Source organism: Balaenoptera borealis (genome assembly GCF_965194805.1).
Source record: "Balaenoptera borealis genome assembly, chromosome: 16".
Classification (NCBI taxonomy): domain Eukaryota; kingdom Metazoa; phylum Chordata; class Mammalia; order Artiodactyla; family Balaenopteridae; genus Balaenoptera; species Balaenoptera borealis.
Genome location: NC_138872.1, coordinates 16,405,751 through 16,419,447, shown reverse-complemented (window position 1 = coordinate 16,419,447; position 13,697 = coordinate 16,405,751).

Genomic DNA, 13,697 nt, shown 5'->3' with positions numbered 1-13,697 from the left:
GCGCACGCGCGCCGCTCACAGGCCCCGCCCCCGAGGAGCGGGAGCGCTCCGGAGCCCGCGCGCTCCCCCTCCTGGCCACCGGCGGCCTCTGCAGCGCTCCTGTTTCCAAAATCCTCGCTTGCCTCCCTGCCTTCTCGAAATCCCGCCGCCAGGGTAACATGCTCAGGGTAAGGCGGGCTCGAATCTCATCCTCTGTACCTTGCTCTGGTCGGAGGAAAAAGCGCTTGTGGAAATATTTGCTGGAGGTAGGGAAGAATAAACGTAGCGCTGTAGGAATTGGAGCAGTGGTCCCAGCATCATTTAGTCTCTCTTGCAGATGCTTCCTCCATCTGAGCCTTAGTTTTCTCATCTGTTACATGGAGAGCCAAGAGGAGATCAACCTTTCTCAAGTTAGTTTATGAACTCGAGGTTCATTATGGTGGTCCAGACATACGGACATGAGAAAATCCGTAAATTGCATTTATCTGATCATAGTTTTTACGTAGCAAGACGTCTCTGGGTCTTCAAAAAGCTAGGTCGAAAAAAGCAAGTGTACTTGGTGATTATACTAATTTGCCTTTTCATGATTGGAGATAAAAACCACACAGCTGGCAAGATGTTAATTGTGAAGGCAGCTTGTAAATAGTATCTGAAACCATCTCTATCTCCTGAAGATTGTCAGGTGCTGAATTATTGTTACTTTCCATAGCAAGCTGCATAATGGTTAAGAACAGGGAGGTAGGGCTTCCCAGGTGGCACAGTGGTTAAGAATCCGCCTGTCAATGCAGGGGACATGGGTTCGAGCCCTGCTCCGGGAAGATGCCACATGCTGCGGAGCAACTAAGTCCATGCACCACAACTACTGAGCCTGCACTCTAGAGCCCACGAGCCACAACTACTGAGCCCGCATGCCACAACTACTGAAGCCCAGGCGCCTAGAGCCCATGCTCTGCAACAAGAGAAGCCACCGCGATGAGAAGCCTGCACACCTCAATGAAGAGTAGCCCCCGCTCACCGCAACTGGAGAAAGCCCGCACACAGCAACAAAGACACAATGCAGCCTAAATAAATAAATAAATAAATTTATAAGTTTATAAACATATAAATTTATAAATAAATAAATAAAATAAAAAAGAACAGGGAGGTACACTGGACATTATTAGCTAAGTGGTTCCCCTTGACAAAAATCCAGATGCTAATCCCCCACCCCCAAGAAAAGGGGAAAGGGCGCTAGGTGACAGAAACTCTAGACATCACCCAGAGGAACCAGCAAAAGATACCTCCTGTATGTTTCAGGATTTGTATTTCTCTAGAAAGGAAACGGGTTTGTTCTATTTGAAACTCTACAGATTAATCCCTGGAGATTTTTGAAGACTGAGCTACACCCAGACCTGAAAATTTGTAGGTCTCTAAAGTTTTCTTTTCTTTTTTTAAAACTTCAACCCATGTGAAGAAATACATATTCATGTTGTGGGTCCAGCTGTGTGCCGGAGCGAACTCATACGGATGGCGAGAACAGATTGTTAAATTTTCCGGACTTCTGCCTGCTGATTGTTAAAGCCAGTATTAAAAATCACATTATATAAATGAACAATTAAATGCACAATAAATATTCAAAACCCATCATTTCCAAATTATTTTACTCTGTTTCACTGTTACCTATGCCCCTGAGGTTGGTTACATCTATTGTATAGTATGTTACTGTGCAACTTTTCCCAACTGTGTGTTCACTGGTGTCATATTTGTAGCTTGAAACCAGCCCTGGTAGGAGTATTTACACTAAGGGAAATGGCAGGTACTATAAATCAGGGCTTTATTTGGTTTGTCGACTGTCTAGACTGGGATGCAACTCCATTTGTCAAACATGGTTGAACTGAAACTATAGGTTGGCTATGGATACAAGAGTCCAGCAAACATCAGTGAAAGCGTTCTGGGAGAATCAATTCGCTATATGGAATTTACAGTAAAGAGAATTTGTATATTTTATTATTTTAAAATTATGGCTACACATTCTTTATATTAAGAGAAAGTTGGGGAATCCCTGATGGTCCAGTGGTTAGGACTCCATGCTTCCATTGCAGGGGGCACAGGTTCGATCCCTGGTCGAGGAAATAAGATCTGCGGTGTGGCCAAATAAGTATTAAATAAATAAAATTTGGGGACCTCTCTGGCAGTCCAGTGGTTAAGACTCCACGCTCCCAGTGCAGGGGGCATGGGTTCGATCCCTGGTGGGGGAACTAGGATCCTGCATGCCGCACGACGCAGCCAAAAAAAAAAAAAGGAAAGAAAAGAAAAAAAAAGAGAAATTTATAATACACTTATGTACATACATACTTATACATTTTCCCCTAGAGAGATAGTTGTTAAACATTTATCAACAAATCACTGGTTGTGATCCAGTACACATATAGATATATATATGTATATAAATATATACATATATATATTGTATATATATATAAATATATGTATATATTCATTCATAAGTGAATATATATGCTAATAAATATATAGGTATAGCTATAAATATAGCTTTATGACAGTTCATGACAGAGTTTGCCTCTACTATGCATGAGGCACTCTAATATTTTCTATTCAATTATAAATTCAATTTTTTAAACATGCTGGTCATGACCCATTGAATTGATTTTACAACTCACTAATGGGTGGGGATCTGTAGTCTGAAAAACACTTCACTAGATTTGAAAGCATTGGAGAACCATGACCTGCCCTTCCCCACCAGGGGGTGATAGAAGACTACAAATATCAGGGCTCTGCCTTGCCTGAGACTTCAGTGGTATCACCTAATTTGTCGGGTTTCATTCCTTCATTTATTTATTCAACAAATACTTGTTCGAATTATATGGCCTCTCACTTCCAGCAACTTAAAATCTAGTGAAGGTGATCATCATTAATTTATTCAGCCAACCAACACTTACTAACAATTTGCTATGCGCCAAGCATTGGGCTAGATGTTAAGACCTCCAGTGTTTTGGATAGATGAGTTTCCTTAATAACCATAGATTTATTGCTGTTTAAAAACACCATTTTGGGGATTTCCCTGGTGGCATAATGGTTAGGATTCCTAACCACTTGCAGTTTCACTCCCATGGCCTGGCTTCAACCCCTGATTGGGGAACTGACATCCCACAAGCCCTGCGGCCAAAAAGAAAAGAAAAAAAAAACACACACACACACACCATTTTTCAGGCTTGAGGCAAGATGAGTCCGGGCCATCTCGTCAAACCAGAAAGCAAGGAAACCATAAGCTATCAAACACTGCTAAGGTCATTTCAGGAGGACACAGAAGCCAATCAGAAAGACTCACAGGCCAAAGATGGGACAGTTTGAGCCTAAATAAGAGTGTTAACTGCAATGGATGGAAATACACACATATGTTTAAATCCAGAGGTTCATAATGTACTTAAACTAATAGCTACCTTTGGAGAAATCAACTCATCATTTTGACAACTAGTAAATAAAGGGAAAGAATCAAGCATTTTTCCTGCCACTCCTATGGGGACTGAACCACTGAATAACCAAGGAGCAGATGAAGTTCTTGTTAAAGAAAATATCTCAAGGAGTAAATGAAAAGGGAACAACAGAATTAGACATGGAAGTTTAAAATGTTAGTTTGAAATATGGGTGAGTCAGATTTATCCAAAAGAAGAGTCAGTTTGCAGCTATTCATAAAAAGAAAAGTTTAATACTGAGAAGCACTATCAACTAAATCTCTACAGATCCATCTCATAAGGTTTAAAATTTTTAAATCAGATTATCATAATTGTGACCTTTGCTCAGAATTTTATATTTTAGGTTTCTTAGGGTCAGATTTTATAAGCACATGGCTTCATGTTTATTACAGAAATGGAGAACTAGAAGCAAAAATATGTCTGCTACAAAAAAGTAGCATTTTCTTATTGAACGCTAAATGTAATTTCATAAGTAAATTCCACACGTATGTTACTTTTGTTGCAAGAGTTTGGAGATTATAGAATTTATCTTGAAGTCTGAGTCTCTCTTGGACAAATAGACACTCTGCTTTTTGAATTTTCTGAAAATCACTTGTCTTTTTATTTTGATGGCGGTTTCAGTTCTTTGAAAAATGTAAAATCACTAAATTTGTGAATGGTTGCCTGGAAATCATCTGAGGCTACAGTTGGGCTTTGGCCAGGTTGAACATGAATATATGTAAACTAAAGATTAAATAAAAGGAAATGTAAGCTTTGACTGCCTTCTTGTAAAGAATTTTTCTTCTTTATAACCATATTACATTATAATACCACTGATCCATAAGATTAAATTCTGTTGGGGTACAATCCCATTACTGGGCATATACCCTGAGAAAACCATAATTCAAAAAGAGTCATGTACCACAATGTTCATTGCAGCTCTATTTACAATAGTCAGGACATGGAAGCAACCTAAGTGTCCATCGACAGATGAATGGATAAAGAAGATGTGCCACATATATACAATGGAAAATTACTCAGCCGTAAAAAGAAACGAAATTGAGTTGTTTGTAGTGAGGTGGATGAACATAGAGACTGTCATACAGAGTGAAGTCTGAAAGAGAAAAACAAATACCATATGCTAACACATACATATGGAATCTTAAAAAAAAGACAAAAATGGTTCTGAAGAACCTAGGGGCAGGACAGGAATAAAGATGCAGACATAGAGAATGGACTTGAGGACACGGGGAGGGGTAAGGGTAAGCTGGGACGAAGTGAGAGAGTGGCATGGACATATATACACTACCAAATGTAAATAGATAGCTAGTGGGAAGCAGCCGCATGGCACAGGGAGATCAGCTCGGTGCTTTGTGTCCACCTAGAGGGGTGGGATAGGGAGGGTGGGAGGGAGACGCAAGAGGGAGGAGATATGGGGAGGTATGTATATGTATAGCTAATTCACTTTGTTATACAGCAGAACTTAACACACCATTGTAAAGCAATTATACTCCAATAAAGATGTTTAAAAAAAAAAAATTCTGCTAGGGTAGAATACCAAAAAAAATGTGAGTGTTTCCACTGGAAAAGAGATCTTTATTTTGACAGTGATCTTGGTCTGCTTTAAGGGTCAATTGGCCTGTATCACTTGATTAAATGCAAAAAGCAGAAGGTCTTTATGGATTAGGAATATCATCAAAGATTCTTTTAAAAACATATTTTACTTATTTGTTTATTTTCTGTCTCCCTTACTTGAATATCAGCTCTAGAGGGTAGGGAACATTGCCTGTTTTGTTCGCTAAGGCATCCCAAGCGTTAGAACCATATCTGGTGCCTACTAGGCACTCAAAAAATATTTATTTTGTTAAATAAATTAAAGAATAATTATTAATATGCTGATGAAAGAAAATGATTTTAAAATTTAAATTGCTTCCTTATAAATAGAAGAGAAACAGCAGAAATTAAAAAAAAATTTTTTTTTACTAGTAAGGGGTTCCCAAGATTACAAATCACTGTGAAAGGGGTTTCTGGTCCATAAAGCCTTGAAAGATGCCGCGGTAGAATGATAACGGGTTAAGGAGAGGATGTATGGGGCCATGAGGAGAGGACCCTGTAGGATCAGGGAAGGGTCAGAGAAGAGTTCTTGGAAGAGATGATTTTGTCTAAGCTGAGTTTGGAAGGACTGGCTAGAGGGTGGCCAGAGGAACAGTGGGAAGCAGTCATTCCAGGAAGAGCAATCAGCAGGTGCTTTTTTGTTGGCTGGTGTGCATGAAATAATTCATTCCCGCTTTGGCGGGAAGGGCCGTAGGCAGCCCAATAATTCTCCCAGCAGGCAGCCCTCTTTGTCCACATTTCCTAGCCAGAGAGCAGAAATATTCATCCCCAGCACAAATTCCTTCTTTCTGAGCTCCCCTCTGCAATGCCTCCCCCATTCTGAACCTCTGGCCACCTCTCTTTCTGGCCGGAGGGGATGGCTAGCCACTCCCTAGGGTGAGGCAGCTGAGCAAAGCCAGCAGCTGCCAGAGGCCAGGCTGCCTGACTGCCAAACTGGGAGGGGGTTATATCCACTGGCTGTGCCCCCAACACACACAAGCCCAGGCTGCCCGTCCTCTGGGCCCATTTGGGTACAGGGTCAGAAGGGCTAGCGCAGCACGACAGGGATTTGGCTTCGCTCATCTTCAGGCCACAGGGAGAGTGGCAGGAGGGGCCAGGGACCCTGAGTACCTTCCTGCTTTCTCCTCTGGCCACTGAGTCCTACAAACCCCAGACCCTCCTCTCTGAAGCAGTCACAGGGCTGAGGCTTGGAAGGAGGGGGCTGGCTTTTTTTTTTTTTTTTTTTTTTGCCTGAATGAGCATTGGTAAAGTTAGAAGAAAAAAAAAAAAGCAAGGAAATGAATATCCCAGTGTCAGTACAGCAGTTACCTGTAGGACAGAGGGTAACTCTAACCCTAACAGTTGATAGGGTTTAGAGGGCATGGGATCAGAGAGTTTTGCAGGTGTAGGCAGTGTTCTTTACCTGGGGATAGTCACAGAGATGTTTGCTTTAAAAATATTCATTAAACTATAATTTGTATTTTATAAATCTTGTACATTTGTTATATTTCACAATTTAAGAAATGGTATTTTTTTAAAAAAAGGAACACCAAACTATGAATAAAATGCTTAGGTTCTGAGAAGAACAAGTTTTTTTTTGTTTTTGCAGTCTTTCTCACCAAAGCACAGCACAGAATCCAGATGTACCTACATAATAATTCAATGCCCCTATTCTTAGAGTTAAACATGAATTTTCTAGTTTTCTAGTTTAAACATTTAGCTAGTTGTTTTGTTTGTTTTTGTTTTTTTATGGAAGTAGCATTGATTTATAACATATTGAGCCTTAAAACAGGTGCCAGGCACTGTGCTAAGTGCTTTACTGTACTTGACTCTCTTGCTTCTCACAACAACCACACAGGTAGGTACTGTGATCACTCCAGTCTACAGATGGAAACGCTGAGGCACAGAGAGGCTAAGAAACTCAGCCAAGGTCACACAGCTAGCAATCCAGCAGAGCTGGGATTCAAACTAGGGTCAGTGTGCCCCAGGGGCAAAAACCTTAACCACTGGCCCATACTGCCTCCCAGGTCTGACCTCACCTGCCTGCTGAAATAATGGCCACCTAGTCACAACACTCTGCGAAGTTTACAAACAGTTGATAGGGTTTAGAGGTCATGTAGTATGTTGGTTAAGAATACGGTCAGACAGATATGGGTTCAAATCTAAACTCAGAGTTTATTACCTGTATAACTAGTCATTTCTCTCACCCCTGAAAAATGAGAATGGTACTCGGCCAGCTTTGTTGCCCAGACAAGTAAGGGAAACCTTATTTGCCGGGTATCAGGCACACAGTAGGCACACAATAGATGATCACCTCTAAAATAAAGATGCTCATCTTGGGCGGCTCATAGCTTACAAAATAGACAAGGCCTAGTGTCACCATCCCCATTGAACAGATGGGACGTCTGGCTCAGTTCTCATGCCTACGAGCAGAGTAGTGAGGAGTCCCAGAGGGTCCACGGGTCCCTAGCCGCCCCCGCCCCGTCGAATTCCTCGGGTCGAGCTTCTGGATGTGGCCCCCGGCCCTCACTTGGCGCCCGGCGCAGGAATGTGGGGCCTGAACGGTGGCGAAGATGGGGCGCTGACGCTGAGGCTTTTCCGCTCCAGCTGCGCGGACCGGCGACACAGCAAATTCCGTGGCCACACCTGGCCTTGCAGCTGTCCGGACTGGACCGAGAGGTGGATTCCCCAGTCCTCCGGCCGCCAGCCCCGGAGGGCACGGCCTTGACCCCTGGCGGCCTTGGGCCGGGATGGCTGGGCCAGGGTACAGGAGTACCGGGCGCCCCCTCGGGGTTAAGCGCACGGGATCAGCCCCACCCTCCAGGTACTCCCCTTCACCTGGCCTTTTTGGAAGGGGGCTAGTCCTCTCTGACACCCAGGAGGATGAGGGGCTCCCTGGGTCAGCCCCTGAGAATACCCTGCTCAGAATGCTTACTGAGGGGCAGAGGACGGAGAGGGACCCCTCAGGAACATCCCTCTGGTTTCAGGGTTCTGGGGGTCCATGGGAAATCAGCTCCTAGGAGGTCACCCTGGGGTGAGGCGCTTTCATCTCCCTGAAGGGCTAAGCCGTGGTCTACTTTCCCTGCTCCCTCCCATCTGCCATCCCCTACACCCAGTAGGGCAACAGGACTGGGCACAGAGCCAAGCAAAGGAGAATCTGAGGTCCTCACCAGCTCTGCAGCTGGTGTGGTGTTCAAGGCCTCCAGGCTGCAAAAATGGTCTCTGCTCACCTCTGCTCCCATCTCTGGACCACTTCTTACACTTCTGTCCCTTCTAGCCTTCCCTAACCTGTCTTTTCTCAGTTCTGCAAATGAACCAAATGCCCTCCAGCCTCAGAGCCTTTGCCCATGCTGTCCCCTCTCCTTATACTGCTGTCCCTCTTGGCTCTCCCCTATGTCCCGGCTTCACCCTCCCCCCATTGTTCTGTTTTCTGCTTAATCATCACGTATTACTAATGCTATGACTAACGGAGTATCTTGAAAATTCTTGGGCCATGGCTCTCCCACATGAAGGTTAGAATCAGCTTGCCAATTTCCTCTAAAAACTTGGCTGGAATTTTCTTTGGGATTGTATCAAATCTAAGATTAATCTGGTGAGAATTGACAGCACATGCAAGTTTACTAATAATGACATGATGTGAGTCATCGAGGATACAGAGACCAGTCACACAGCTCCTTCCCTCAATAAGCTTTTTTGCTCATGGTCTTCTTTTTTATTTTATTTCATTTCATGTGAGAAGATCTTACCGGGCTCATTTCACAGATCAGGAAACTGAGGCTCAGAGAAATTACATGACGTGCCCTAGGTCCTATGGTGAGGAAGTGGTGTGGGCCAAGACTCACGAATCTGCCCAAGTCAATTCGGTTTATGGGTTTGGTTTGTGTGTGCCTCTGTGTGTTTGCATGTAAGGTGTGTTTCCATGCGCCCAGAGTGGAAGAGCATCTATATTTACAGATGGAGGTGCTGTGGGTTGAGTGGGAGTGCAGGCATGTCTGCTCTATTGGGCTGTGACTTCTGTTTGTGTTGACGTTGGGGTCTTTGGCTGTGTGTGTACAGTGTTGGGGGTTTTAGTGGGTGTATTGGGGAGAATATTTATGTGTATTGGGTAGAAAGTGTGTGTCAGGGAGACAAAAAATGGGATATTTCTGTTGGTGTGTGTGTTTTTTCTTATATAAGACTTTAATTTGATACTTGTTGAAAGAGCTCTTTTAAATTAAACCAAGACTTTTTTTTTTTTTTTTTTTTTTAACCAAGACTTTTTAAAACCATCTATAACTCTAAATTTTTATTAAGGTATAACTTAAAGTGCCCAAATCTTAAGTGTACAGCTAGATGAATTTTTATATACATGCACCCATGTAATCACCACTTGGATCAAAATATAAAAGATATAGCACCCTCAGTTAGAACTTCCTCATGCCCCTCCCTCAGTCAGCACCCCTCAAAGTAGCCACTGCTCTGACTTTCACCACTGTAAATTAGTCTTGCCTGTTCCTGAGTATCTTGTCAATGGAGTCACACAGTGTTTGCTTGGGGAGGTTAATAGCTAACACTAAACAAACTTGCTTTGTGTGCTGACACTTCCCGTATCTCACTGAATTTATCATAATAACCACATAATGTAGTGCCTGTTTATTGTTCCCATTATACAGATGAGGAAACTGAGGCTCAGGGAGGGCTCACGACTTGCTTTGGGTCACCCAGAGCAGGGTCACCAGTCCAATGCCACGACTGTGGTCCTTACCCGCTACTAGACTATCCTGCCTCCCTCTGGGTAACCTGCCAAAGAGGTGACATGGCTTATTGGATGCAGAGAGAGCAGGAGTCAGACCTGGGAGCCCAAAGGTGCTTCTGGGTGTGCTTTATTTACCTTCTGAGGAGTCGGTGTCTCTGAATCTGTTGTGAGATCTCTCCAACTCCCCATTGCTGGATCAGGAACCACTCACCACCCGCAGCTCAGCCACTGCAGTGCTGCAGAGACACACCAACCACAGGGCTGGCTCCGAGAGTTATTTGCTGGGTGACTGTGAGGAAGTTGCCTCCTTTTTTTTTTTTTTTTAATTTTTATTTATTTATTTATGGCTGTGTTGGGTCTTCGTTTCTGTGCGAGGGCTTTCTCTAGTTGCGGCGAGTGGGGGCCACTCTTCATCGCGGTGCGCGGGCCTCTCACTGTCGCGGCCTCTCTTGTTGCGCAGCACAGGCTCCAGACACGCAGGCTCAGTAGTTGTGGCTCACGGGCTTAGTTGCTCCGCGGCATGTGGGATCTTCCCAGACCAGGGCTCGAACCCATGTCCCCTGCATTGGCAGGCAGATTCTCAACCACTGCGCCACCAGGGAAGCCCTTGCCTCCTTTTTTGAACCTCACATCCTTAACTGTTGAAAGAAGGTTAAAATCCTCATGCAGGGTTATGGTGGTAACAGATGGAAGGTGTCACTGTATAAATTACCACAGCTGTTATTTTTGTAAAAGCCTTCTTATTGAAAAATAAAACATAAATAAAGTCACATAAAACAAACTTGGGACCCCTTAAGGCAAACCACTTGTAACCACCAGTTAGATCAAGAAATAGAAGCCCCTTAAATGTTCCACCCCAATCACAGCTTGACTTTTATAGTAGTTCTTTGTGTCTCTTTTTAGTTTTATCACCCAAGTGCGCATCTCTAAACAGTCGAGTCCATAAAAAAATTTGCCCATATATAAAAAATGTATATCTTTTGAGTCTCTACTGATTTCCCCCTCCATCTCTTTCATTGTCTTACAGTTTACAGTTTGGAAGGGTCTGGAGCATTTGACTGAAGAGTTTTTTTTGTTTTTTGGGTTTTTTTAAATACATTTATTTATTTTGGGCTGCATTGGGTCTTCGTTGCTGCTTGCGAGCTTTCTCTAGTTGCGGCGAGCGGGGGCTACTCTTTGTTGTGGTGCGCGGGCTTCTCATTGCAGTGGCTTCTCTTGTTGTGGAGCACGGGCTCTAGGCAGCGAGCTTCAGTAGTTGTGGCTCGCGGGCTCTAGAGCGCAGCTCAGTAGTTGTGGCGCACGGGCTTAGTTGCTCCGCGGCATGTGGGATCTTCCCGGACCAGGGCTTGAACCTGTGTCCCCTGCATTGGCAGGTGGATTCTTAACCACTGCACCACCAGGGAAGTCCTGAAGAGTTTTGAAGAGTCTGGATCACCACTATTATTTTTCACATGTGTACCCCTCCCTCCAGCTCCCCCACTCCCTTGTTTGGATTTGGAGTGACATAGATCTGGGTTGCAGTTCTGAGTCTGCCAGTTGCTGTGTGACCTTGGACAAGTCACTCACCCACTCTGAACCTCTTTCCTCAACTGGCAAATGAAGGGTTGACCCTGAAGATCTCTAAGGGCCTTCCAACTTTCTCAGCCCTCGCTCAAGTACCAGGCTCCTGTCCCACAGTTTCTTCTTTTTCTTTATCTCTCTCTTTTTAAATTATAGTTGATGTACAATATTATATAAGTTACAGGTGTACAATATAGTGATTCACAATTTATAAAGGTTATACTCCATTTATAGTTATTATAAAATATTGGCTATATTCCTTGTGTTGTACAACACAGGTTGTTCTTAAAAGCAACTTTACTGGGTGAAAAGAATACTGGGGTAAGAAACAGAGACCTGGCATTGGAATCCAATTTCCACTGGAACTAGCTGTGTGAACTTGGGTGAGGTACTTAACCTCTCTGAGTTTCCACTTCCTCGTCTGTTCAATGGAGATCCTGATACCTAATCCATAAAACTGGAGCAAAACTTATATAAGATCATACCCCTACAATATTTAGTGCCTGGCACCTAGTATGTGCTAAATAAATGTTAACTGCTATTGTTGTTGTTGTTATTGTTAGCTATTATTATAACTAACATTTATTGACTGCTTACTCAGGCTTTGTGTCAAGTCTATTAATTCACTGAATCCTCTAAACAATGCCACGAGGCAGCCCTATTTTTTTTTTTTTTAATTTTTAAAATGTATTTATTTATTTTTAGTTGTGTTGGGTCTTCGTTTCTGTGCGAGGGCTTTCTCTAGCTACGGCGAGCGGGGGCCACTCTTCATCGCGGTGCGCGGGCCTCTTCACCATCGCGGCCTCTCTTGTTGCGGAGCACAGGCTCCAGACGCGCAGGCTCAGCAATTGTGGCTCACGGGCCCAGTTGCTCCGCGGCATGTGGGATCCTCCCAGACCAGGGCTTGAACCCGTGTCCCCTGCATTAGCATGCAGATTCTCAACCACTGCGCCACCAGGGAAGCCCAGCCCTATTTTATAGATGAGAAACCAAGGCACAGAAAGGTTAAGTAACTTGCTCACGGTCACACAGCTAGTAAGCCATGAACCTAGGCTATCTGGATCCAAAGCCAGCAGTGTTAGTCACTGAGATATACTGCCTCAAATACTACTGCCATCTAGAAGAATTTCCCCTTCACTAGCCCAAGACCAGAGAGAATTCCAGTAGGGGTAAGGATGAAGCAATAGCTGAATCCAGTGTGATAAAATCCAGGGGTGGGAAAAGTTCTTACCCCGAAGTGAGATCCCAGCCCAGGGCATTAATCTGGACCATCCCAGATTATTTCCCGCCTCCATCCCTAGCATTTTTATACACAGGCAACCTGCCAAAGTGAACCTGGGAACAGGCTTAGTCAACGAGGACAGCAGGGAAGGTCCTACCTGGTGGAGCAGCCGGGGGTGTCGCTGTGTGTTTGCCACCAGTGCGATTTTCTGGGTCTCCTTGGATGTGTGAACGTGTTGGGTAGGAGATGGTGATTTTGTATATGTGGTTGGACTGTGAGGCTGTGCCTTCCTCAGATGTCTGTCTGTCTGTCTCTGTGGAGAGGCAGCGGGACCAGCTTGGCCCATCCCACTTCTGCCACCCACTGGCTGTGAGACCCCAGGCCAACAACTCACCTCTGTGTGCCTGTTTCCTCACGTATAGAAAAATGGTTATGCTGACAATGATAGTACCCACCTGATAGGGTTGTTCTGAAGGTTGAATGGCCTCATTCCAGGTAAAGTGCCTGAAACGGTTCAGAGCACTGAGATAAGAACAAATACAGCTTATATGTGTTAGTATGATTAAATGTGTAAAGGGTGGGTTTCTGTATATTTGTGCAAGGGCACCTGAGGGCATCTAGCAGAAAGGATCTGAGGGGCTAGGGGAGCCAGCTGTCTCTGTGATTTGTGGGAGGAGGGTATGTGTGTGTGAGTGTGTGCATGTGTGTGTGGTGTGTGCACAGTGGATGCGTGTGCATGCTGTAAATGGGCGAGAATGTTCACTGCCAGAACCCTAGTTACCAGACAAACTCCAGGCCCTAGGATAAGTCACTGAGGCTCTGTGTCCCCATCTGTCCATGGGCGGGGTTGCTGCCTTAAAGGCAGCTGTGAGGACCAAGTGAGTCATGGATGTAACGCTCTGGACCATTGCAAGTGCCGGGGACATGGGAGAGGTCCGTACGAAGTGTTCTGAGAAAGCGGGGCATCATCGGGACGCTCCTGGGTCGTTAGTGCCAAAGCCGTTTGTTTCTGCCTCCTCTGGGCTGCAGAGCTCCCCCTGGTAGGTCGTGGATCCCAGCCCACCACAGGCAGAAAAGCCCTCAGTCCAGTTGCTCCAATGGCCCAGAGAAGGATAGGGACTTGCCCCAGGACACCCAGCATACTGGAGGCAGAGAA